This window comes from Anabrus simplex, chromosome 8, assembly GCF_040414725.1.
Source record: "Anabrus simplex isolate iqAnaSimp1 chromosome 8, ASM4041472v1, whole genome shotgun sequence".
Taxonomy (NCBI): Eukaryota; Metazoa; Arthropoda; class Insecta; order Orthoptera; family Tettigoniidae; genus Anabrus; species Anabrus simplex.
The window spans coordinates 79045226-79070894 of NC_090272.1; the positions used below are offsets into that span (position 1 = coordinate 79045226).

Genomic DNA, 25669 nt, shown 5'->3' on the forward strand with positions numbered 1-25669 from the left:
GGCATTTAACCACTTCGGTCACTTTCGTACTAGCATGGTACAAACGTTAAATCACCCGAAATACTCTATACCTTTTCGAGCTAGTACATTTAAACCTGATATTCTTCACACTATATTCGAAACTAGTCCTCCAATACTCCGTACAAATAACCATGTCACGACCAGTTTATTTCACTTTGCGTTCCATAGGCATAACCAAGAACAATATATTATTTTTTACACTGATGGTTCAAAGACCCTATCCCCTACTGGTGTCGGTGCTGCATTTTACTCCCCCCAACTGGCTATGAACAAACAATTCACTCTCCCACACCTCGCTTCTTCTTTCACGGCTGAAATTTTCGCCATACGCCAGGCTTTATTGCACATAAAATATTCTGGAATATCAAAAGCTCTCATTTGTACTGACTCTTTAAGCACCTTGAAGGCTTTAGACAATCCCGAACATACCAATAATTGGTACATTCAAAATTTACGCAAATTAAGCTATGACTTGTTCCTCCGTAATGTTAAAGTATTATTCGCATGGATTCCGGGCCATTCTGGCATACACGGTAACGTCACAGCGGATATCCTAGCTAAAGAGGCTGCCCAGGGTTCTGGATTGGATTACTATATCGCAGTTCCACACACAGACTTATGGGTACACTGTCGTCACTTCATCCACGATCAGTGGTGTGCAGAATGGCGCCGAACTTCCCAGTTGAAAGGTAAGCACTTATTCACGCTTCTACCTGATATTCCTAATAAACCGTGGTTCGCCTTTGGTACCTACACTCGGCGTCATATTACTACAATTATACGGCTTCGCTTAAATCATGTGTGTACGCCTGCTCATCTCTATCGCCTTAATCTTATCGAAAGTAACTTATGTCCATGCGGTCGGGCAGTAGGTACTGTCAACCATATTTTTTTTCAGTGTCAGACATATGAACATCACCGTCGAGAATTCATAGCTAAGCTTCTTCATGCGGGTTACCAACTGCCGTTAAATGTTTCGTGTTTAGTGTTTCAACCGTCTTTTCGCGTAGTAGATTTAATCCTTAAATTTTTAGTTACCTGTAACATCCAATTGTAACTTTTTCCTTTCCTATAGGTATGAAATTTTGCATCCTAACCCTTATTTGTGGTCCGGTCTGGTTTGTTCGTAGTAAAGACGTCGTGGCAGACCACACAGACGTGAAGCATTAGAACCCTGTGTCCCAGTGTTTTTGTGTTGTCCTAGATAGTTTAGCCTCCATATTCTTAGTATTTTACTCAGTTTCATTATCCCCGGCTGTCATTAGCTTCATTACATAGCTAACCCTATTATCTTGTAGTGTACTATTTTCTTCTAATGTTGGTTCCTCTCCTAGACATTAATTATCCCGCACACCAGTGACTGGACGTAGCGTCTTACGACGATGTCCAAAAACTAACCAAGAAGAAGAAGAGTCGGCGTCCTGTAGCCGCCATGGATAGACGTGTATGTGAGTGTTCCGCTATGCGGCGGATGGTGGTGCTGAAACCCCCATGAAACCAACTTAAGAGGGATTATCCCTTACTCTATTAGTTGCTGGCCTCCTACTGTTTCACTGGATTATGTTTTTGCTACGATAATCCCCAGGATCCTTGGTGAACAACTTTAGTTCACGGCCTCGTGGTTGCCGGTCTTCAATAACAATGGCCAAGGTTTGAACTTCTCAATTTTTCTGGACTCAAAGGTATGTAACTGTTTTGGATTAAAGTATTTCTGGGGAAGCAAGAAGATTTATGTGTTTCGGCGTACTTCAAGATAACTGTAATAATAATAATAATAATATTTGGATTAAGACTTCCTCTTCGAAAATTGTGCTGGATATCGTGTGCGTCTGTGAACGTTAGGAAACGGTTTCGGCAATTAATCATTTTAGAATGCAGTTCGCACGGTGAAAAAAAATTGTATGTTTATCGTAAAATTCTGTAAAAGTTTTTTTTGCACTTGATTGTACAATAAGGTGTGAACCAAGGCGCAGTTTCCAAGGTAGCGGGGTTAGCTTTCCTTCGAGTTCCTTGCCTTTTGGGTTTTATTCCTCCTTTTTGTTCTTTTTGCATTGTTTCCGGGATCTCTGTTTTATTTTTGAGTTTAAACCGTTGGTTTCTTCTCTTTTGTAGACCGTGCTTTGTTTTGTCCGTTACTATGGCAACGTGTGTTTGGGTAATTGTTGTGGGGTTTTGTTTTACCGCGGTTGTTGTTGGTTGATGTGTTCTTGGGGGATGAAAATATTTTTGTTGACTGGTATCGTTGGCATTTATTTCATATAAAGTGATTTATTTCGGCCTACCTTTGGTCGTTTCGTCTCGTTCTTTGGCTGGGCGAAAAGTGTAACTCCTTCCTTTAATTTCGTGTGCCCTTGGAAATTGTCCTTGGTAGAAATTGGAACGAATTGTGGTAAAGTTAAAAGGCAACCGGCCTAAAGGTCATGGGACTAGGGTTTGTTTACTAAACATGGTATTTGTTTTTTTTTCTTAAACGCGTGATCGATCACACTTAAATCAATATTTAATTATCTTGTTTGACGGTATGGAGGTCACTGTTGTTTTTTTTCCTTGTTGATTTTTACGATTTAGTTCCTTTATTTTGTTAAATGAAGTCTGCATTTTCTTTTTTAAAGCTGCCTCATTGGGTATTTATTTATTAATCATATTAATTTCTTGCAGGTTAATCCAATTATTGTTAGTCAAGTATTTACTTTCTTTTAAACAATATGGTTCAAAGTATTTTCTGAATTAATAATGAACCTAGGTCCACTCCTAATATTATCTTGAAATGTTACCTCTCATTTAAATGTCTATTAAAGTTTCCTTTTTCATATCACTTAAAAGTTGGTTTTCATTTACCACATTTGGTGCAGCGCTGCAACTATTTTCTTGTTTGGTTGTCCACGGACCTTAAGTCGCTTTTCCTCCACGTTTTGGGTAAGTGTCTCCTTTTCTTCCTTTGGGTAATTTTAGTATCATGTTGTTGGCTGGTGCCGTTTTTATCCTTGGAATTTTTTGATGTACTGTGACTTGTTGCTTCTTTTTCGCCCTTGTTTTCTCTTGTGTTCGCTTAAACTACCCTCTTGGGGCGGACACAATAGCAACCTTCACACCAGTGTCTCTGTCTCTCTCTCTCTCTCTCTCTCTCTCTTTTTCTCCCTCTCTCTCTCTCTCTTTTCCTATCTCCTTCTTTTCCCTCAACTGGTGGGGTAAGGTTATTAACCTCATCACCGCTGGGATATTTCCGGGGTCCTAGAGGGTGGTGACCGGTTAGAGTGGTATCAGAGCGTGGTTGTTTGTTGTTCCACTGTTGTTGCTCTGCTGCCTAATCTCTGTCGTTTCTGCCTTGTGAGCCTATTTTCCTCCCCTCCTACCCTTGCTTGGCGCAGTGCTGTAGTGAATGTTGGTGAATGGAAACCAAAGACTTAAAAAACTAAAGGTGTTATTGTCAATAACTATTGTAAAAGGGAGTGCAAGGATCTTGTGTAATTTTTTTTGATTATTTTGTTCCATGTTTGCTACCATGGCGCGTGCCGTTACGAACCCCTCCTTCCTGCGTCGTGCCGAATTGGAGTACGAGTTATCAATTCGTGGCCTTGAACCTGCCCGTACTGTCGCTGAGTGTGCTGCCTTGCTATCAGCCAACTCCCAGGTCCCCATTAATGTATTTTCTATTGACAGGAGTCGAGTGGGTGAGTACCTTAACCTGATCTGTGACAATCTTAACGAAATTAATATTATTCGCGAAGAGTTTATTGAATTGCCTCCGTCCAAAGCCCAAGTAAACCGGCTGAGGGCCAGAGCTGACCACTACTCGGGTCGAATTCAGGATTTATTATCTATTAAGCCTGATTCTGTTTTTGTGTCAGAATGTGCTAGATTGTTAACGGTGGTTTCTGGCATCACCTCTGATCTAGACTTGCTGTTGATTAACAGAGATATGGAGAATTGTTCTATTTCTACTGCACTTAATCCTACTGTACCTACCCCGAGTGTCCCTTCCCACCAAATTGTGTCCTCGACCCATGCCCAAGGTCCGTGTTGTGTGACGGCTCCTTTACTGGAAAACTTAGTCTCTAAGCTAAATTCGGCGTCATCGCCTAACTATTTAAAGGAAGTTTTTCGGGGAGTGAAGTCCTTTTCTGTAAATTCTATCGATGAGTGTATTCGATTCTTACGGTTTCTGGTGGAGTTAACCGAGACTGGTAATGTGTACTCAGTTGACGATTTGGGGATTTTCCGCGCCCTCTTCCCTCACTGTGAAGGGATTCTAAAGAGAGAAATTTCTGAAGCTATCTCTAAAAATTTATCGATTAGTACCTTTCATGAACTTGTCCTTTCCAAATTTATTCCCTCTCTTGCTCTCCAAAGTCTTGTGCCCCAACACTGTTTCCGGACCCAGTTCCTGCATGAGAACTTGCTAACTTATGTGCTGGATCTGCGATTCTTTTGCAAGGTTTTTAGAATTTCTGTGCCAGAAAGTGAAATGGTCTCTAGAATTTTAAAAGGAATATCTCCTGCGTACCGCTCCTATCTTTCCTTAACCCGTTGCCCTACTACCTTCCAAGAATTGGAAGAGGCCTGTTCCTTTGCTGAAGATGTCAAACATGGGGATGCCTCCAGACCTGTGAATTTCCCTCCCCCTACTACTACCAATTGTCCTGTCCTTCCGTCAACACCTAAAGTAGGGAATGCCCGTAAATGTTACAACTGTGGGTCTCGAAGTCATCTAAGAAATTCCTGCCCTGACGTTAGACGTGGTCCAGGCGCTTGCTATTCCTGTGGCTCTAGACAGCATGTTAAAAGAAATTGCCCCTTGGTAGACAGAAATGGTACTCAATGACTAGAAAGGGAAAGGGCAAAGTCTGCCAATTCTAAGTTTGTAAACCCTGAATCTCGTAAGAAACCGGTGTGTCCCCCTAGGTGCAATAGTATTTCTGTTCATGCCCCCTCCTCTGGCACGTGCACATTTGTCGAGGTCAACAATGAACCCGTAGATGCTCTTCTTGATACTGGAAGCGTAGTATGCTTGATGAATTATGCCTGGTATTGTCAAAAGAAATCCTCGTGTAAACTTCCGGAAATAAAACCCACTAATCTAAGATGCGTTTCGGCTAATTGTCAGTTTTTAAATATTTTGGGGACTGTGAAGGTCAAGTTAAGGATTGGGAATTTCACTTGGAAGATCAAGTGCTTGGTGACATCCAATTTATCATGTAACATTATTCTGGGTACCAATTTTCTATCTTGGGCTGGTGTCGTTTTGGATCCTCAGTGTCGAAATTTCTTTTTTAAATTTTCTCCTGACCTGAAATTTGAATTGATTAACGTTCCCTTGAAATTGCCTAAAGTTTTGTGTGTGGGTTATCCTGTGTCAGATATGTCTAGTGACATCGATCGGCTTGATCTGAATCACTTAGGAGATGCCGAAGCACGGCAAGTTCGTGATCTTTGCAGGGAATTTCCCGATGTGTTCACTAGCAAGTTAGGCTTGACCAACGTACTCGAGTATGACATTGAGTTGTCAGACCTGCAGCCTGTTCGATCCCCTCCTTATCGCCTTTCCCCACCCCGTATGTTGGAATTAAAGAAAATCATTGATCAAATGGAAAGAGACGGAGTGATCAGACCTTCGACTTCCCCGTATGCGTCCCCTGTGTTCTTGGTACCCAAACCTTCTGGTGGTTATCGTGCTGTGATTGATTATAGGGCTCTAAATAATAAGATTGTACTCCAATCTATTCCCCTACCCGACCTTCATACTTGTTTTGGATGGTTCTCAGGTGCGAAATTTTTCACTGTCCTGGATTTGAACCAGGCTTATTACCAAGTGCCATTATCGAAGAGATCAATTCCCCTCACTGCCTTCATCACCGACTGGAACTTGTATGAGTTCCTCAGACTCCCGTTCGGGCTAAGCTGTGGAGCAGCTGTGTTGTCGAGGTTGTTAAATTCCATTCTCTCTGACATTAAGTTCAGCTATGTCTTTAATTACCTGGACGATTTATTAATTTATTCGAATACCTTCGAGGAACATATGGTGCACGTTAGGGAAGTATTGCTACGGTTAAGGAAAGCAGGCCTTACAGTGAAGTTATCAAAGGTAGCTTTCGCCAGACCCAGCATGTCTTTCTTGGGACATGTAGTTTCTTCTGAAGGCGTTTCCATAGATCATTCCAGAACTCAAGCCATTAGGGATTTTCCACCTCCCAAAGATGTCAAGGGCGTTGCTCGATTCATTGGTATGGTCAATTTCTTTAGAAAATTCATCCCTAACTTTGCTGAAGTGGCTGCCCCGTTGAACGACCTTAGGAAAAAGAATGTAAAGTTTACTTGGGGTAAAGCCCAGGAGGAAGCTTTCAATTCATTGAAGGTCGCTCTGATTAATGCACCTTTGTTAGCTATTCCTGATTTCGAGAAACGTTTCATTGTCCAAACTGATGCCTCTGGGCGTGCTATCGCTGGCGTTCTGTTACAAGAACATGAAGATGGGCGTAGGCCCGTGGCCTACGTATCCAGGGTCCTCAATGATCTGGAGTCTAAGTACTCCATTTATGAACTAGAGTGTCTAGCTGTGCTATTTGCTCTGGAGAAATTTCGATCTTTCATTGAACACGTCAACTTTGATCTGGAAACCGACAATCAGGCTCTTTCTTGGGTGTTGAACCGACCCAAAAGGACCGGTAGGATAACTAGATGGGCATTACGGATCTCATCCTTTAATTTCAATGTTCGCCACATTCGTGGGTCTGAGAACGTCATTGCCGATGGCTTGAGCAGGATGTTTGAAGGTGATCCTTGTGCGGAAGCCAACCCATGTGTCGATAAGCTTGCTGTCAATACCGTTGGAGTTAGTGCCATCCTCACCGACTCCCCATTGCTGTATCAAGAAATTGGAGATCATCAAAAAACTGATCCGGATCTGAAAAGGATCATTGATACAATCAGTAGCGGGATCGAAGTGAAACCTTACTCCTTATCTAAGGGTGTTCTCTGTTGTAAGGGTCGCAAGGACCATAATTCCAAAATTGTCGTTCCTAAGGTTCTGGTACCGGTCATTTTCAAGTATTACCACTGTTCACCCCTTGGCGGTCATCTAGGAAATTTCAAAACTCGTTTGAAAATCAGGCAATTCTTTGTTTGGAAGAAAATGGATAGTGATATCAGGAACATGGTCAAATCTTGTAAATCTTGCGCCATCAGCAAACCTAATTTGAATAACCGGGTGGGATTATTGTCTTCATCACAAGCGTCGCGCCCCATGGAACGACTGTTCATAGATTTCGTAGGACCCCTCCCCCGATCTTCCTTGGGAAACACCCACATTTTTGTCTGTATTGATGCCTTCTCCCGGTTCTGTTGGATCTTTCCCACCAGGTCCACTAATTCACGTACCTCTATCTCCTGTCTAAATTCCATCTTTGCATCCTTTGGCCCACCTAAGTTCTTGGTATCTGACAACGCTAGTTCTTTCACCAGTAACTCCTTCAAAAGGTATCTGTTTGAGTTGGGCATTTCGCATGTCACCACTATTCCATACTATCCAAATCCTTCTTATGCAGAGAGGTTGAATCGGAACTTAAAATCTGCGTTGATAGCGTATCATCATGACAACCAGTCCAAATGGGACTCCTGTCTGCATTGGTTGGCACATGCTTTCAATTCCGCTACTCATGAGTCCCATGGTAAGACGCCTATGTCTTTAATGTTTGGCTATACTCCGTACTCCCCTATGTCTAACCTGCTATGTATTGAGGATCTTCTCCCAGACCTATCTAGGCCTAATGATGTTCAAAAGATCTGGAACGAAGCAAAAAGGAATCTAGCTGTGTCATACGAAAAGGTCAAAAGGCAGTACAATAAAGGTAGGAAACCGTCAAAATTCAATGTTGGTGATCTCGTGTATGTTAAGTGCTACCCAATGAGTAAGGCCGTGAATAAGTTTTCGGCAAAACTTGCCCCTAGGTACCAAGGCCCGTGCACTGTGTTGGAGTTCTTGTCTCCCGTTTCTATTTTAGTAAGCGACCCTGTAGCAAAGCGTATTAGGCGCGTTCATGTTTCTCAAATTAAACCCGGTTAATCTGGCAAATTGTACCGCATCTTCCGCTGGATGGATGCACCTTTGGTAACTGACCTGTATCGTTAGTGAATTTAGCACACATACTGTGGGGTGGCGAGCGAGCCAATCTGGTCCTTCTGTGCCTCGTGTTGGTGACTCTAATTTAGTACTTCTTGTATGTTACCGTTTCTAGGTGTGGATCCTTGAGTTAGAAATTGTCTTTCCTTTATTGTCTTGTGATGGTGGTATTAATACCTTGGAATTGATATCCTCGTTATCTAACCTTATGCTTATGTATTGCGCTAACGAAGTTCCATTGGGGAAATCTGATGACATCTAACTTAAATTGTGCTTTGTTGTCCCTCTGTTTTCTCTAGGCTTTTAGTATGTAATTTCTAAGTTTTGTTTCTTCTGTGGCTCCGCATCGGATTCCTTCCGCTGAAGCCTTTGATCATCTTGTGACTTAATCATTGCTGAGCTATGGTGTGCCTGAGATGGAATGTAAGGGAGTGTGTCTGGTGCCTGAGTGTTTACCATTTTGTCATCCTTTCATTGTGTGCGTGTGTCTGAAGATGTGTGGTGCTTAGTCATGATTGGGTTGCTATTTGTGCCATTTTAGTATTGTACGATTTCTGATTGTGGTGTGTTTCGATCATTTGGTGTCGGATAAGTTCCCTGTTTGCCTTCTGCATGGACTCCGTGTCTTAAAGGTGTTTCTGTTCCGGATACTGATGTTTGTATTCATTCATGATTGAGAGATCTGACACTCCTACTTTTGGGCACTCTTCGCGGCTGTTCTAAAGGTGGTTTTCTATGCGTGAACCCTCTATATTATTTTTCCTGTAATGGGTTTTTGGGCTGAATTTATCTTCCTAACCTTTTGGTTTTGGGGTTATGTAGAAAATCTGTCTCCGATTTTTTCTGTGGGCGTTCGGTTGGTACACTCCTGCCAGCATTATGGTTGTATCTCCTGTGTTGTAACTTGGTAATGTTGTAGTGAGTTGTTAGGATCCTTTTGAAATGTGGACCGTTAGTAACGTTGTGTAATTTTCCTTATCTACCGGTTGGCGTGTGGAGTTTTCGGTGGTTCTGTCGGACTTCCTTCCTGAGGATATTTCTCCTTTTGTGCTTCTGTGGGATGGACCTAGTCCTTAATCTGTACCTGGTTTGCTGTTGTAATTTCTGCTTTGTATTGTGCTGTTTTGTGTGGTCTGTGAGCACGCGTTGAGGATAGTTATCCTTTATCTCTCTATGAATAACCCGTGCTGCTAGCTTGTCATTATTTAGGTAATCGTGTTTGGATTACGTTGTTTGGCTGTCAAGACACCTTGGTTGGGATGTGATTTGTCCTTTAATTTACCTCTGTGTCGCGGTAGATTTGGTTGTTGGTTTGGTATCCACTACTCCGAGGAAGTACACCTTCGGGTGGGCAATTCTTAGTTATCTGTTGGCTCTGGGATTTTCGACTTGTTCTTCCTCACGCAGAATTAGGTTTGTGGTTACTATTCTGTACCACGTTGCCCCGTGCATTTATTTTTGGTAGTTGTACCTTGATGTGGCTGTTATGGATGACTGACTGATCGCGATTTTTCCATCTGGTAACCTATAGGAGTCTCCTGATTGCCCATCGATGCTACTGTTGCCTGTCTTCCCTCTCTGTAACTCTAGGGTTTCTGCGTCCCTTCTCCCTGATGGTTTCCCGTTGGTCTGTTCAAAAATTAGTTTTCTCTGCTTGAGTCCTTACCTGTGTTTTGTTGGTGATCTAGGATAAGTTGCCGATCCCAGTGTGGTTTGTATTTTGCTCAACCCCTCGTTCTTGACCCTCGGACTGATTGACGAGTTCGCCACTCTGTAGTTGTGGGTGTGTCACTCCAATATCTAAAAGTGTAATTTGATAGGTCATTCATGTGCCCTCTTAGTTTAACTCCTGCTATTCTAAACCATATGTTCCAAGGACGACTATTCTTTGGAGTGGTCTCGTACCCTTACTTATATATTTTTCTTGTGGATGATTTGTGCTTGAGTAATATTACTGCTTTCCCTTCCGTTATGTTCATGATTCTTCGGGATATCTCTCTTAGTCATGGTTGGTATTAGGTGTTGGATTGTACCCTATGTTTTTATGTGTTCTTGTTAATTGTTTCTCCACGTATCATGGCTAAGTGTCCTTCGTGGAAGAGTAACATGGTATATTTTATGTAGTTTCCCTTTGATTTCTTAATTGTCGTGGTATGGACCCTTCTTTTCCTTCGGTACTATATTGGACCAAGTGGAAAGCTCTGGGCTTCAGCTAGTTTGTTGGTAACTAGCCTATGTAAAGTTAATTGGCGGATCTGTGGATCCTGTAACTGAAGACTCACCTACTTTATGTTTCCTGGTTTGTTTTTTTTTCTCCCTCTTCTTGTGGTTTTGCCCCCATTCGGGTTTTCCGGTGCGTTTCATTTCCCCTGTTGTCTCCCTTTGCAACACAAGATCATGCATTTCCTTAATATCAAAGGAGACTTGTAAAGGCATTCGTGCATTAAAAATTAATTTACCACCGTGCTTGAGAAAATAACCTGGATGCGTGGACTTATAATCATGTGGTTTGTTTAGTTTTGGTCAGTGTATCTGTGATTAGTGTGAGAGTTGCCGAACCTCAAGGTGAACTGCGTCATGTGTCATAAACTATATCATTGTCTGATGCATTGAAAACTATGTGTATTGGGTGAAACTGAATATTTGGCGAACTCTGGTCATTGTGCACTCTATTTGATGACAAACTTTACTCTGGTGATTTTCCGAGTGCTCGGTTAACGTTTCTGGACACTGTTGTTGATCGCACCCCGCCAATTATTTCTAAAAACTATGTGATATGGAACTGTGTATTGGACTATTAACCTGGTCATGTGAACTTCTAACTGAAATTAGTTAATCTTGGTGGTCGTTTCCTGTTGGACTACTTCGCCCAAATTTAGTATATATGTGACCACCACATCATCATCGTGTTATGCATGAGATTTTGTCGTCGATTCGGGGCGGGAGGGCTGAGACGATATTAAATAATGTGAGCCTCCCCCTTATAAACATTTTGAACTGGCCTGTGAGCCCTAGAATATCTGTGTCAATTCAATGCTCGATTTCCCGTTTTATGCTAATGTAAGCCGTGGGGCGTTCTCCTAGCTCTGGTTGGTCGCGCATGCGCAGTCCTCCTACCAGGCAAAACTGGCCTGCTCCTCGCTTGCTTGCCGATGTGAGTCGGCGTCCTGTAGCCGCCATGGATAGACGTGTATGTGAGTGTTCCGCTATGCGGCGGATGGTGGTGCTGAAACCCCCATGAAACCAACTTAAGAGGGATTATCCCTTACTCTATTAGTTGCTGGCCTCCTACTGTTTCACTGGATTATGTTTTTGCTACGATAATCCCCAGGATCCTTGGTGAACAACTTTAGTTCACGGCCTCGTGGTTGCCGGTCTTCAATAACAATGGCCAAGGTTTGAACTTCTCAATTTTTCTGGACTCAAAGGTATGTAACTGTTTTGGATTAAAGTATTTCTGGGGAAGCAAGAAGATTTATGTGTTTCGGCGTACTTCAAGATAACTGTAATAATAATAATAATAATATTTGGATTAAGACTTCCTCTTCGAAAATTGTGCTGGATATCGTGTGCGTCTGTGAACGTTAGGAAACGGTTTCGGCAATTAATCATTTTAGAATGCAGTTCGCACGGTGAAAAAAAATTGTATGTTTATCGTAAAATTCTGTAAAAGTTTTTTTGCACTTGATTGTACAATAAGGTGTGAACCAAGGCGCAGTTTCCAAGGTAGCGGGGTTAGCTTTCCTTCGAGTTCCTTGCCTTTTGGGTTTTATTCCTCCTTTTTGTTCTTTTTGCATTGTTTCCGGGATCTCTGTTTTATTTTTGAGTTTAAACCGTTGGTTTCTTCTCTTTTGTAGACCGTGCTTTGTTTTGTCCGTTACTATGGCAACGTGTGTTTGGGTAATTGTTGTGGGGTTTTGTTTTACCGCGGTTGTTGTTGGTTGATGTGTTCTTGGGGGATGAAAATATTTTTGTTGACTGGTATCGTTGGCATTTATTTCATATAAAGTGATTTATTTCGGCCTACCTTTGGTCGTTTCGTCTCGTTCTTTGGCTGGGCGAAAAGTGTAACTCCTTCCTTTAATTTCGTGTGCCCTTGGAAATTGTCCTTGGTAGAAATTGGAACGAATTGTGGTAAAGTTAAAAGGCAACCGGCCTAAAGGTCATGGGACTAGGGTTTGTTTACTAAACATGGTATTTGTTTTTTTTTCTTAAACGCGTGATCGATCACACTTAAATCAATATTTAATTATCTTGTTTGACGGTATGGAGGTCACTGTTGTTTTTTTTCCTTGTTGATTTTTACGATTTAGTTCCTTTATTTTGTTAAATGAAGTCTGCATTTTCTTTTTTAAAGCTGCCTCATTGGGTATTTATTTATTAATCATATTAATTTCTTGCAGGTTAATCCAATTATTGTTAGTCAAGTATTTACTTTCTTTTAAACAATATGGTTCAAAGTATTTTCTGAATTAATAATGAACCTAGGTCCACTCCTAATATTATCTTGAAATGTTACCTCTCATTTAAATGTCTATTAAAGTTTCCTTTTTCATATCACTTAAAAGTTGGTTTTCATTTACCACATTTGGTGCAGCGCTGCAACTATTTTCTTGTTTGGTTGTCCACGGACCTTAAGTCGCTTTTCCTCCACGTTTTGGGTAAGTGTCTCCTTTTCTTCCTTTGGGTAATTTTAGTATCATGTTGTTGGCTGGTGCCGTTTTTATCCTTGGAATTTTTTGATGTACTGTGACTTGTTGCTTCTTTTTCGCCCTTGTTTTCTCTTGTGTTCGCTTAAACTACCCTCTTGGGGCGGACACAATAGCAACCTTCACACCAGTGTCTCTGTCTCTCTCTCTCTCTCTCTCTCTCTCTCTCTTTTTCTCCCTCTCTCTCTCTCTCTTTTCCTATCTCCTTCTTTTCCCTCAACTGGTGGGGTAAGGTTATTAACCTCATCACCGCTGGGATATTTCCGGGGTCCTAGAGGGTGGTGACCGGTTAGAGCATAAATCAAGATAATTATTATTCTAAGAGTACAGTGTTTCTAGTGTAAATATGTCAATTTGAAATTGTCTACATATATATAAATATTCAGTAGAGTTTATGCAAACATACATGTGGGGATGGAGGCACTTCCATGTATGCAGGGCTTGCCCTTTCTCCATCTACCACCCCTTAATTGTACAAATACAATAATTTAAGGAAAATAAATAATAATAATAATAATAATAATAATAATAACAACAATATGCCTCCTCAGCAATGCCTAGGCTACTTATGACAATTGATGATGGATCTGTTGAGGTCCAACCAGTTTTGGGCTGAGGATGCAACATACATATGCTCTATGCTAAAAGAGTCAATTCCTGAGCAGAATTTTTAGTGTAGCAATGTGAATTTTCTAGAATTCTTGGGCATACCTATTGCCGTAATTAGTGCAGTGAAACCTCGTTAGTGCATTCCTCATGAATATGTTTACCTGCTTCGCACGTCGTAAATTTGAAGTCCCGATTCTCATTGTATTAAATCTATATAAAAATACCTCATTCACCACGTCAGGAATTTTAGCTATTACCGCTTAGTACGATCAAGTTTTTCCTAGACTTGAAAATGTTACTGTATTTGTCATCCCTTCTGGAAGAAAAGTGATTTTCAACTCAGGTAAGAGTGGTGGCCACAGTTGCGTGATTACAGGAAAAGGCCTTCCTGAACTTCAAAGGACAAGTTGAACTTTTGGGGAGCAAGTCGTTTGTCACAGGAATGTTCAGTTTTGCTTGCTGGTTAGTAGCGAGATTGCTGAATAGCAGAGTGAGCCTGTTTGTGCTTGTATTTCACGTTCCATTCAGAAAGTAGAAATATATTTTGTGTTGAGTGGTACAGTGCATTGGTACAGGCCGTGGCCTTAATATTTGTACAGCCAATATTTGTCGTACGATGCGGTGGCCTGTATCTGGATTAGGAACATAATCGTGTGAAATGAACTAGCATAGTGCATATTTGTCGTGTAATGCCAAGTTATGGATATGAAAAATGTCGTAAAATTTCTTAATAACGAAGACAAAATTAAAATCTGTCAGAGGTCAGAGGTCACGAATGTTGAAACTCGCACCTTTGAGTTTCGACTTGATCACTCAATATAGATGATTCCCATAGGGAATCTGAAATATTTGTCCCGAATGAGTAAATTTATAATACCAATATAAATGGTCCGTTATTGGACATTATAAATTTTCCAGCTAACTCATTCCTGGTTGCCAGCGTTTCGCCCCCATGTGCTAGGTTGGGCTCATCAGTTGGTACCTAGCACATGTACTAAGACGCTGGCTAGTGCATACCGTGAAGGCCACTGCATAAGCTATTTGGAGCCAACGGCAGTGCCAATGCACTATGAGAGACTGTCTCTTTACCAAAAATTGATGCCTGCTTGACCATCAGATGATATACACGTTGATTCCCATAGCGAATATGAAATATTTGTCCTGAACGAGTAAATTTATAATACCAAAACGCTGGCAACCAGGAATGAGTCAGCTGGAATTTTTTTTTTGCTAGTTGCTTTACGTCGCACCGACACAGACAGGTTTTATGGCGACGATGGGACAGGAAATGGTTAGGAGTGGGAAAGAAGCGGCCGTGGCCTTAATTAAGGTACAGCCCCAGCATTTGCCTGGTGTGAAAATGGGAAACCACGGAAAACCATTTTCAGGACTGCCGATAGTGGGGTTCGAACCTACTATCTCCCGAATACTGGATACTGGCCGCAATTAAGCGTCTGCAGCTATCGAGTTCGGTGCTGGAAAATTTATAATGTCCAATAACGGACCATTTATATTGGTATTATAAATTTACTCATCCGGGATAAATATTTCAGATTCCCTATGGGAATCAACGTCTATATCATTTGATGGCCAAGCAGGCATCAATTTTTGTTAAAGAGACAAAGTCTCTCATAGTGCATTGGCACTGCCGGTGGCTCCAAGTAGCCTACGCAGTGGCCTCCACGGTATGCACTAGCCATCGCCTTGGTAGGTGTGCTAGGTACCCAAGTAACCTACGCAGTGTCCTCCACGGTATGCACTAGCCATCATCTTGGTAGGTGTGCTAGGTACCAACTGATGAGCCCAGTCTAGCACACGAGGGCGAAACGCTGGCAACCAGGAATGAGTTAACTGGAAAATTTATAATGTCCAATAACGGACCATTTATATTGGTATTGATAACTCAAGTTGGTCGAAGTTTTGTTTGATTCAAAATGCCAGCCAGTCTTTCATCGCAGTTGCAAATGGTCGAGTGTAACCTCCAATCCACTAAGAGTGTGACTAGAAAATAATGTTTAATTACTCACTGCTCCAAAATAAAAAGACTCATTTGTTTTAGAAAGAGTGTGATCTGCAATAATATTTTGATATTTTTGTTAGCCCCTGTGCACAAGTTGTCTGGTGTTTTTCACACCTTTTAGTGTACTAGTACTTGTTACTTTAAAATTCCCAGCAGAAAAGGTTTTCACATTTGTTCTCTCATGTTTTTCACACCTTTTAATACTTTCATCTTTAGAAATGGTAGATAGGAATATAGTTTTCATTGTACCCGCAGATACACAATGTAAAATGACCACATGCTGGAAAAAACCTTATCTAGTGTTTCCATATCCCTGTTGGATGATTTTTATTCATATATTCATAAGTATGTTTTCTCGCTTAACACATTCTTTTCCTTGTCCTTTGCAAAAACGTCTTAACAAGGTTTCACTGTATTGTTATTGCTATTAGACATATATAAGATTACATTTACTTTATAATACATTAAATATTAAAATTCTCAGCTTATTTAATAACTTTATTCACTGGTTTACACCTTCCTGTCTTGTTTTTCTTACAGCTTTTTAACATCATTTTAGAAGTATTTTTTTCCACTGACAGCATTTTATTCACCATTTTCTGAGGTCCCTACCTGCAGATTATCTGAGCTTCCAATTGATAAAGAAGTCTGTTCTTCCACCACTGTGATGTCCTGCTCTGATCCCAAAATGGAAAGCTATAATTCCTGAAAGAGGAAACATTCTTACCTTGTGAATTAAGCCAATGACAGAACTTCAGCTCTGCACCGCTGCTGGTTGAGAATCTACTGCCACTTGTTGGCTGCTCAGGTGGTTCGAGCTGTGGTTGTTTGTCATATTAACAGCTGCCTGGTTCTTGTTTCTCAACTCAAACACCTGTTGGATAGCTTTACGAAAGCACAGGAAGTTGTAGTCTATTACTCCTGAAAATAAACACACAGGATTTAAAAGAGCCTCTGAATGGAACATCGTAAAGGTTTGTCATGTGAAAGAGATAAGAAGAGAAACACAACACAGATCCCTCTCTCCTCCTGTTGTGACTATATCACACCCCCTTCTCAAATATCACATTATACCACCACCACCACAGGACTTCTGCTGAAAGGTCTCAAAGATATGATAATATCACTCCCCTTGGAAACAAATTCCTCTACCCCAGCAACAAAATTCCAAATTTGAAACCAACAGACTGGAGCATTATTCATGAAATGATCCTCTCATTCGTCACCAGATGATCCTCCATGGACAGTTACTGTATATTACGAGATGAAATAGTCGCCATATTTGCTCCACATCTGAAGTTTTCTGATTTTATGTCTGAGTTGGAGACTAGACACTAACCAGGTTACCATGTTGATCAAAGAGCAGGTAAGAGGAGTATGAATGAAAAATAAAATAAAATCAAGAGCAATCAAGAAAAGGAAGACAGAAGGGAATAAAATAATGATTGAAATGGAGAGAGGGCGAAGGAAGTCTAAAATGGGACAAGACTGAAGAATATAAGGAAGGTTAAAGAAAAGACAGTAAAAAAGAAATTCTTAAGTAACTGGTGCACATAGAAAATAAATATACAATACTTGGAGTGAACTGTCTAGAAATTAAGAGTTTGATTTTGGAAAATTAAAACAAAAAAAGAGGCGAAGTGATATTTCTACCCAGATTTGTAATAGCCAGGAAGTGGATACTGGTGAAGTGAAAGGCAGTGTCATCAACAATAGCTAAGCATGCCCCATCTGTAGGGCATGATGTCGTGCTTAAGGATCTTTGAGCTCTTACCCACATGAAACACAACAGGTCTAGGATCATAGCAGAAGGGGTGGAAACAGGCAAAAATTGTAACAATTTTAGTAAGGATACTGATTGCCAGCCATTAAAGATCTGTTCCATTTCATTTCAGTTTTCCAAATTTGTACTCTCCTCATTATTAATTTCACTTAATATGTCATTATATTCATTACCTATATGCACCCGTTAATTATTATTATTATTATTATTTTTTTAAACATTCATCTCTTTAACCTTCATTATATTCTTCAATCCTTTCCTCCCTTCATTTTGGACTTACTTCTCTTTGCATTTCCATCTCAATTCTATTTCTTTTTTGTCTTCCTTGAATGCTCTTGATTTCATTTAAATTTTCATTCATACTCATACATACTGGTCTTTGATCAGTCTGATGATTGTCTGTTCCCCAACACACAACGTGAAAAAATAAGACTTCAGACATGGAGCAAATACTGTGACAATTTCTTCTCATAATATAACTGTACGGTGAGCCAACTGGTGATGAACTAGAGTATAATTTCATCAACACAGCAATGACAAATTGATTTCACACTATCAGAATGGCTGTTGTAGGCTACTGTTCCTTTTCTGAAGACACAGAGCAAATTCTTCACGAAACGTAAGGCTCGCTACATGTTTTCCCTTTCACATGGCACAATCCCACCGCCAAAAAATTATGGGCCATGAGAACATCAATTGAAACATCACACAGCTGTCCACTTATCAAGTCATATATACAGAGAAATAGGAACATGAATAAACACAATGACAGGTTCGTGTGGAAAGAAAAGACAAGGACGATATCCACATCTTCATACACTGCTGTCTTCAAACAGATTTTGATCTCTCCTCATCAATCAGAGTTCCTCCACATCCACTCCCTCTCAGCCTCTGGTAAGCTTGTTTCTACTTCCCAACTTTATCAGTACTCAACAGATCTTCAGTCTTTATGTTTGAAGTGTAGAAAGCCCAATAGGCACACAAAAAGGGAAAAGATAAAAAAGATAAAAATGAAGACAGGCAGTAAAAGATTAGGAATACAGGACTGACACAAACAGAGGAAAGAAACCCCCATGGGTCAACATAAGTAATGGAAAGGAACAAAAAAATGCTTGAAGATGTGGAGAATGTCCTTGTCTTTTTGTGTTTTAATGTTTGTCCTTATCTCCTTTCCTACTGCAGTATCTTCTGACTGTCGTTCTATTTTTTTTTTTTTTTTTTTTTTTTGCTAGGGGCTTTACGTCGCACCGACACAGATAGGTCTTATGGCGACGATGGGATAGGAAAGGCCTAGGAGTTGGAAGGAAGCGGCCGTGGCCTTAATTAAGGTACAGCCCCAGCATTTGCCTGGTGTGAAAATGGGAAACCACGGAAAACCATTTTCAGGGCTGCCGATAGTGGGATTCGAACCTACTATCTCCCGGATGCAAGCTCACAGCCGCGCGCCTCTACGCGCACGGTCAACTCGCCCGGTGTTCTATTTTTTATATTTCTGTCTTTCTCTATACAGGGTGAAATGGAATGTTGTACTGCAATCATATGGATGGCACAATACTTTTACATAAGATAATACAATGCAACGAGCAGTATAGTGGCTTGCTTCAGTATAATGTGAGTAAATATAGGGTGAACAAAAAATGCTGCACGTGAAGGTCAGCATGCGGTCCTTGTCAAAATTCACGACAAAAGTTTATTTTGCAAAACCTAGTCCCATCAATAGGTATAACAGAAATGTGAGTTAAGAAACGAGTCTCTGGCAACGCTGTAACGGCATGCAGAGTGACCAAGCACAGGTCGCATGAACTCGACGCTCTGCCGGAGCTATCTCATTAGCTCAGTGAGACGAGGTAATGCCATAAATGCCTGTTGTGCGGACGCACCGGTGTTCGAGTCGTGTTCGCGCCAATTTTTTTTCAGCTAATGTATCAAATTGTATCCAATATATACCTCCACTATGGAATACACTATGTTCTGTCTTACCGTTACAGTTACCTTTATTGAAAAATTCGAACATAACATGAACTTCTTACAGACGTAAACGACCACTTTGTTTCGTCCATGGCAAAAATAAAGCCAATATGTAGAACATAATAGTGGATACAGTAACATCGTCTCTACCCAATGCGGTACAAGGAAACACAATACAGTACAGTAGGTAGGCTACACTGGATTGCCCATTATGCTACGCACAATAATTCCATAGTGTTCGTGTGATGTCCAGTCTTATCTTCACAGAGCCAGTACGTACACTTACGAGCAACGTTCACTTCACAGCAGATGTTCAAAGCGACCACCTTGCATTTGCAAACACTTTGCCACTTGCTGGAGCATATTTTGCTGGACCCTACGCAACACATCTGCATCCACCATTGCTGACGCAGCATGCATGCAAGCTATTAGGTCTTGTACATCATGGGTGGAGTCCTATAAATATGTTCCTTTAAGTGTCCCCACAAATAAAAATCTAGTGAATTAAGGTCCAGGGAAGGTAAGGCCAGAACATTGGAAATCCACAACCAATCCATTTCCCTGGAAACGCTTCATGTAACCAGTTATGCAGAGTCATTCCAAAGTGTGGTGGTGCACCATCATGCTGAAACCATAGCTGTCGCCGAACACCAAGTGGAATGTTTCCTAAAGCGTCAGGCGAAGTATTGCACAGAAACATACGATAGCTGGGCACATTTAACTTGTCTGGCAATAGGTAAGGGCTTAAAAGCACTCCTCCCACGATTCCAGCCCACAGGTTTATGCCAAAGCGTGCCTGGAAGCCACATTCACGGGTGACATGTGGGTTGTGGTCAGACCAATAATGGCTGTTGTGATGGTTGAAAATACCTTCCCAAGTGAAGCTACATTCGTCACACCATATCACATTCTTTATAAAATGTTTCTTATCTTCAAATTGTTGCAAAAGCCATTCAAAGAACTGTACTCACTGAATGCGGTCTTCTGGCCGCTGGTGTTGAGTTAACATGCAATGATATGGATGCAGTTTTTCGTCGTGCAACACGTCAACAACCAGTGTTTGAGATACCTAGAACTGCCTTGCAATATCACAGGTACTTCGCAAACTTTTAACCAATAAGTTGCCTTAGGCAATTTAGTGTATCGACAAGGTGGAAAATAAAAAAATACTTAGTTGTGAATCGGCATTGCTCAAGGCGATGAAAGACATTATCGGGATAGCGCCTTTGACAGTACCGTGCTGCATACTCACGAGCAGCAGCAGAAGTTTGGTTATCGGATGCACCTAACACTAAAAGCATATCGACGCATTCGCCGTTTGTGTACTCCATCAGGAGGCCGCCCTACATGCACTTGACAGGACCAGTTATGGTTGTGCACTGCGTGGTAAGTCGACTCATTCATTCAGTTGAATGGATCACATTGTCATGTGACAACAGAATGTCATGCTTACAAACGTAGTTACACAACGGGAACTAGGGACCTGACGTCACACACACAAAAGAAAAAAAACAATCTTAAGTAGATGCGAGCCATAGCTCCATGGTGCATGTGGGTTTGATAACCCAGCAGTCTACTCAGTGAGCTGCGACAGCGGATACGGTAGAGTGGGATGATGCACGTTTCTCTATTATATTCCGATACACTGCAGGATGTGACAAGTGTTGCCAGCTTCTCGTTTTCGACTTGTTTTCCAACAGCACCAGATCCGATTTGGCTATAGAAACTTTTGTCTTGCAATGGGATGAGGAATCGCATGCCGAATTCCAAGTGTGGCATTTTTTGTTCACCCTGTATATATATATATATCATGTGCTTGGTGATTTCAAGTAGACTGGAATTTACCAGTGTGAATACAAGTTTAGAATAGAATGTGATATACGGAGTAATTACAACAGTTTATTAGGACAGAGATACTGACCAGAGCATTCATTGTAAGTCTCACAACAATATGGCACTTGACATAAGAAAACAGCCCAAAGATTCAAAATAAATTTACTAACACTTTAATGAGTGTTATTGTTACCAGTAGAGAATTAAGTGTTTGGTAGTAAGGGAGACTATTTGGTGCATCTATTGCCCGGAAATCACCCATTGGTTCTTTAAAACAGTTTCCAAATAAGATGGTCCCAGCTTAATAAAGGTGTCATAGTGAGACTGGTTTTCAATGATAAGACATTTTAAAACTGTCTCTAAATGAAGCAGCCAACAACTTAAAAAATCCCTTCCATGTAAACTTAAAAAAAAAAAACCAACCACATCACTTCTCTAGCTTCCCATTATTCTCAATCACAACAGCCAAATATTCTTCTCCGAGTGAGGAAGAATAAGAAGATGCAGCCCCGCCCAATCCTCTGTTCACCACTCCTGTGTGCATGATTTCAGAAGATCCCTCTCTCCTCCTGTTGTGACTATATCGCACCCCCTTCTCAAATATCACATTATACCACTACCACAGGACTTCTGCTGAAAGGTCTCAAAGATATGATTATATCACTCCCCTTAGAAACAAATTCCTCTACCCCAGCAACAAATCCCCAGGTTCGACCCTCCTATCTTTGTTCTACCTCTCTAAAGACGAACGACACTTTGACACGTAAAAAGCAACCAACCCTATGTAGATGCGATGGCAACTCTGACAGCATTCAAACTGAAAGCTAATCTACACACACTTGACACCCAGATATACAAACAAGCAATAAAACACTACAACCACACAAAACTAGAAATATTCTAATCACTATGGTGCTATGTACTAAAACAACACAAACTTTGCCTACATTGGGAAGGGAACAACAACGAACCCTGTCCCAGTACTGAATGCTAACATTTCTCAACTAGAATGTGAGAGGAAAACTACTAGATTGGTCTCCAGCCCCACACCCAAAACAAGAAAGCTAACACCCAAACATTCAAAGGCCTTGTAGATCTACAAAAGGACAAAAACCATGGCACAATGCCAAAAGCAAAACAACCACCACCACCACCACCTCAGTTGACAGTTCAGTTGTACACCACACAGCATCCAGCTATCAGTACTAAATCATGTACAAAAGATGTGGCACCAACCACTCCCTACTCTATGTGGTGTGTGTTTAAAAAGAAAATCATCGGTGTTAACTGTAAGAGTAAACATGCTGCCTCTTTTACTGATCAAGTCCTATTGATGGAAAAATGTTTCACTAGTAGGAGAGGTGGACTGCGAGCAAAAAGCCTCGGTTCAATTCCAAACTTTTCCACAGCGCTTATGTGGAGGGAAGGCATATGATGCTGTTGAGCCTACTTGGTGTTATTAGATAGGAGCAGGTTAAGTGCCAAAACAATGTTTTACTCCCTCCGAACTTCGTAATCTACATAACACATAATGATCATCTATGAGGCAACTAATATCATGACCAAAGATGGCACACGAATAAATGAAGATCACAAAGTGACCCCCATCACAACAGACAAGTAGCCAGTATACCATGGCATAAGAAAAAGAAAAAGAAAAAGGAAACAGGTTGGTAACAACTGTGGAAACTGAAGAGGATGAAGAGGTAAAAGGAAAGAAACTGAAGTTGACACAATTGACTTTACATCACATCGACACAGATAGATCATATGGCGACAATGGAACAGGAAAGGGCTAGGAGTTGGAAGGAAGCAGCCATGGTCTTAAGGCACAGCCCCAGGATAAACTGAAGTTAAATGAACATACCTTGTCTGTCAAAGTTGTCCTCTCTAAGAATGCAGACTAATGCTAGAAACTTGTTCACTTCTCTCAGATAAAGAATTGTGCCGTTGTTTAACTTAATGAGACACGACAGGCAGGGGATACTGTGGATGTTATTATACCGCCCCCCTCTACATGGGGTTCCGCACGAAAGACTTCCGAAGCTAATACTGTCGGGGCCGCGAGAGAGCATTAGTTGACCATGGAAGAACAGATGGGGAAGGTGAAGTGTGATACATCTTGAAAGTCGTCGGTCTCGGGCGAAGGGGCCCGTCTACTGATTCAGACGAAGAGTGACCCATACATCGCTGATCTCTGCTTCCTTCCAGTTCATATGTTGTTGAACTTAAGTGCATCGTCCTGGGGCAAGCTCGTATAAATAAGTCGAGACCAGGGCGCAGGATAGCCTATGTTTAGGACACAACTCGCAGTCAAATCTTCATACAAATCTTCAACGAAGTAGGCCTACACGTATTTTAAGAACAGACTCTTCAATGTTTAATCTGTCCCACTAGCTATATTATGGGTGGAATTGCCTTGTTCACCACAAACAATTTATTATTGCACTGTGGCGTTTTAACTCTTTCCTGTGGGTGGAGATGATTGAATCATGTTTCTTGTTCTTAGATAAATTTCATTTTATTCCATGCTAACGGCTCTGTGTGGAAGTAAAGTTTGTTTGAAAGTTTAATTTCAAATCAATAAAGAGAGAGCATTTATTTACAAATGTACTGTTAGATTTTCATCTAGTTGTCACAAGACATACTAAAATTCAATCAACATTGACAATCTGTTGTGAACACATTTTGATTTATATTTTAAAACATAGTAAATTAGTTTCCCAACTTATTTCTTCCCATAAATGTGATAGTGGATGATAGCCACGGAGTCGACTGGACGATGATGCTTTGTAGAATCAAGTTGAGATCTTGATGTGAATACCCAGTGTTGCGAGAACTTGGGCAACGTATAGGTATTATACATAGTTCCTCGCGCGTCGAGCAGAAGGTCGTGAACAACGAACTGACAGCTACCGTAAAGTTCACAACATTTCTCCCTTTTAGGAAAGGAATGCACCCATCGTAAACGTTCTTTTTTCTCTTGATCGACTTGCGCAGACTGATTTGTTTCGTTTGTTTCATAACGGATTGTCGGATCAAGAATATATGCCACGTGAGACGTGAGAATCTTTCTTGAAAGCAACAATATCAAGAAATCTATTGGAGCCATGTTCATCTAGCGTGTGGATCTCTTCGAAACAAGCATAACCCTCATTCATCAAGAATTTGGTAAGTTGATGTTTTGCTTTGTGGTGCCTCTGATTAATGAGCAGCGAATTGAAGGGACTTTCCCCGAGCACATGGCTCGGAGTTTCGTTCTCCTTTGCACAATTGCGACAAAGGAATGATCCATTCTTTTCATTGTCATTATCAGGAGCTCCTCTTAGAGTGGCGTAGTTCACTTTTAGTTTGATGAGAACTGTTAGTTCTTCTGATGAAGTCAAGATAATCTTCTCAGCCATAAATTAATTAGCTTTTGCAGATTCCTTGAAGTGAGAAACCCCTATTCCTTGCCATGGCATTAACGAACAACTTTCAAATTAATGTAGACGTAAGGGTTTGCGTATCTGTCTGGGGGGTGTGGGAAGCTATTGCCGCGATACCCAATCATTTAATTCGAGTCAGGCATTCCTCGATTTCACTATGATAATTTAAAATGTTCATAAAATGAGGATCAATCAATCAATCAATAAATAATTAATGATCTGCATTTAGGACTGTCGCCCAGGTGGCAGATTCCCTATCAATTGTTTATCCAGCTTTTTAAGATATTTTCAAAGAACTCGGAAATTTATCGAACATTTCCTCCCCTAATTTATTCCAGTCCTTTTCTCCTCGTCCTATAAATTAATATTTGCCCCAATTTGTCATCTTTAATTCCAACTTTATCATCATATTATGATCTTTCCTATTTTTAAAAGCTCCGCTCAAGCTTATGTCTACTGTATGTCATTCCACGCCATCTCTCCACTGACAGCTCGAAACATACCACATAGTCGAGCATCTCGTCTCCTTACTCCCGAGTCTTTCCAGACCAAAATTTGCAACATTTTCGTGACTACTCCTTTGTCGGAAATCACCCAGAATAAGTCACGCTGCTTTCTTTTTCCTTTCCTTTTTTTTTTTCCTAGTTCTCGTATCAAGTAGTCCTTGTGAGGGTCCCATACACTGGAACTCTACTCTATATGGGGTTTTCCATATACAATTGATCAACCCCGGATCACGAAATTTTCTAGATGCGTATAACATATTGGCAATCCAATAATTTCCTTTACAGTTCTTCGGAATATAACATCTAGTCCATCAAGGATGAATAATGGGATTTTTGTTAGTGGCGCTGTCTTTAGAGGGTAATCAAGAATAGAAAACATCTTGATTGTTTATACTATACCGAGTTTCTGACTGGCACAATACACTACAGACCGCGTACGTGGAATACCAGCTGATTCTGACAATGAATTGTACTTACGAAAAATGTCGTCGGCATGCATATAAACAAATCAAGAATACTTTAGCAACGCAGGAGATGGATGCTAAATAATTGTGTTTCAAGCAGTATCTGGTAAAACTTTTGATAAACCTCGCCAGCATACATAACATAATAATCATGGCTGGCGGTGGCGCGAATGGACTCTGCCACTGGTTGAAGATTAGGCCAATGAAACGGT

The 25669-nt window shown here is 40.9% G+C and overlaps 1 long non-coding RNA gene across 3 annotated transcripts in view; it reads right to left on the bottom strand.

Moving 5' to 3' along the window:
• LOC137501842 (uncharacterized) overlaps window positions 1-23032 on the bottom strand; it is a 45880-nt gene extending 22848 nt beyond the window's left edge. For 2 of the 3 annotated variants that reach the window (XR_011018648.1, XR_011018647.1), the window contains exons 1-2: window positions 22927-23032; window positions 16203-16396 (exon numbers count right to left, since the gene is read on the bottom strand). This is a non-coding gene — a long non-coding RNA (uncharacterized lncRNA). Of the gene's footprint in view, window positions 1-15960; window positions 16397-22926 lie in introns of those variants that run through there. The other variant, XR_011018646.1, reaches the window with a different exon arrangement.
• Window positions 23033-25669: the final 2637 nt, after the last annotated feature.